The sequence below is a fragment of the Lipotes vexillifer genome, unplaced genomic scaffold, assembly GCF_000442215.2.
Source record: "Lipotes vexillifer unplaced genomic scaffold, Lipotes_vexillifer_v1.1 scaffold219, whole genome shotgun sequence".
Taxonomy (NCBI): Eukaryota; Metazoa; Chordata; class Mammalia; order Artiodactyla; family Lipotidae; genus Lipotes; species Lipotes vexillifer.
The window spans coordinates 1,126,448-1,128,869 of NW_006769244.1; the positions used below are offsets into that span (position 1 = coordinate 1,126,448).

The 2,422-nt window shown below is 43.3% G+C and overlaps 1 pseudogene; it reads left to right on the forward strand.

The window, feature by feature from the left end:
* The first annotated feature begins 588 nt into the window (after positions 1-588).
* Positions 589-1,450, forward strand: LOC103072060 (AP-2 complex subunit beta pseudogene; annotated as a pseudogene).
* The last annotated feature ends 972 nt before the right edge of the window (positions 1,451-2,422 follow it).

Genomic DNA, 2,422 nt, shown 5'->3' on the forward strand with positions numbered 1-2,422 from the left:
TTCTTATGTCAGTCTCCCAAGGCAATAGAAATAAAAGCAAAAATAAACAAATGGGGCCGATTCAAACTTAAAAGTTTTTGCACAGCAAAGGAAACTGTGAAAAAAAAATGAAAAGACAACCTACTGAATGGGAGAAACTATTTGCAATGATGCAACCAACAAGGGCTTAATTTCCAAAATATACAAACAGTTCAAACAACTCAATCACCAAAAAAAAAAAAAAAAAAATCAAAAAAATGGGCAGAAGACCTACATAAACATTTCACCAAAGAAGACATACAGATGGCCAAAAGGCACATGGAAAGATGCTCACCATCACTAATTATTAGATAAATGCAAATCAAAACTGCAATGAGGTGTCACCTTAAACTGGTCAGAATGGCCATCATTAAAAAAGTCTACAAATAATAAATGCTGGAGAGGGTGTGGAGAAAAGGGAACCCTTCTACAGTTGGTGGGAATGTAAATTGGTGCAGCCACTATGGAAAACAGTATAGAGGTTCCTCAAAAAACTAAAAGTATAGTTGCCATATGATCCAGCCATCCCTCTCCTGGGCATATATCTGGAGAAAACTATAATTCAAAGAGATGGATCTCCTGGGTGGAGGGCTAGATAGTCTGGTGGGACAATCCTTCATCCCGTCATCAGTGCCTGCAACCTCTGCTCCTTCACCTACTCCTGCTGTGGTCAGCAGTGGTCTGAATGACCTATTTGACCTCTCCATGAGGATAGGCATGGCGCCTGGTGGATATGTGGCTCCAAAGGCTGTCTGGCTGCCTGCAGTAAAGGCTAAAGGCTTGGAGATTTCGGGAATATTTACTCACCGCCAAGGGCACAGCTATATGGAAATGACCTTCACCAACAAAGCTCTGCAGCACATGACAACAGACTTTGCAATTCAGTTTAACAATAATAGGTTTGGTGTCATCCCCAGCAGTCCTCTGGCCATCCCTACACCACTGATGCCAAACCAGAGCATGGATGGCTCCCTGCCTCTCAACACCTTGGGCCCATTCGTGAAGATAGAACCTCTGAACAACCTGCAGGTGGCTGTGAAAAACAACACTGATGTCTCCTACTTCAGCTGCCTCATCCCACTCAACGTGCTTTTTTGTAGAAGACAGCAAAATGGAGTGCCAGGTCTTGCTTGCAACATGGAAGGATATTCCCAATGAAAATGAACTTCAGTTTCAGATTAAGGGTTGTCATTTAAATGCTGACACTGTTTTCAGCAAGTTGCAAAACAACAATGTTGATACTATTGCCAAGACAAATGTGGAAGAGCAGGACATTCTGTATCAATCCATGAAGCTCACTAATGGCATTTGGATTTTGGCCAAGCTCTGTAGACCAGCCAGGAAACCCCAGTTACACGCTGTCACTAAGTGCAGAGCTCCTTACGTCTCCCAGTACATCTTTCAGGTCTACAACAGCGTTTTGAAAAACTAATAGACTGGTCCGGTGCCCTCCAGCTACCGTCATTGGTGCAAGCCAAGAACACTTAACTGGAAGAAATTGTATTGCCATGTACAATCTGAAGCCAAAAATACTGAGTTCACGCATCAAAGTAGTGACTAGTCTAACCTGTACTAACATTAGGGCACAATCTGTTGGATAGTTTTAGCTTCTTCTGAACATTTGTAACCACTGCTTCAATCACTTCCCACCTCTTGCCACCTGCTGCTATATGTCCTTACTTGTGGGCTTCTCCATCCTGTGCCAGTGGCTGGCATTTTTGACTGTCATTTGATATTTTGTAATCAAGAGCTCACTTCAAAGGCAGAAAAAGACAAATATTAAAGCAAAGCAAAGTGTCATCGAAAATAAAATCAGGTTATTTGTTGTTTTTTTTCCTACTCAGTTGTTTGAGCATATTATGTATTTTATATATTAGATATGTTTTTCAAATATTTCTTCCCATTTTGTAGGTACACTCTTCTCTCTGTAAATTGTTTCCTTTGCTGTTCAAACCTTTATAGTTTTTTTAAAAATAATTTCCCTGGAAACTATGCAATCTTTTTAAAAAAACTTATTTTACTTTAGTTATTTTTGGCTGCATTGGGTCTTCGTTGCTGGGCACGGGCTTTCTCTAGTTGCGGCGAGCAGGGGCTTCTCACTGCGGTGGCTTCTCTTGTTGCGGAGCACAGACTCTAGGCACACGGTCTTCAGTAGCTGCGGTGTGTGGGCTCAGTAGTTGTGGCTCGCGGGCTCTAGAGCGCAGGCTCAGTAGTTGTGGCACATGGGCTTAGTTGCTCCGTAGCATGTGGGATCTACCAAGCCCAGTGCTCAAACCCGTGTCCCCTGCATTGGCAGGCGGATTTTTTTTTTTTTTTTTGCGGTACGCGGGCCTCTCACTGTTGTGGCCTCTCCCATTGCGGAGCACAGGCTCCGGACGCGCAGGCTCAGCGGCCATGGCTCACG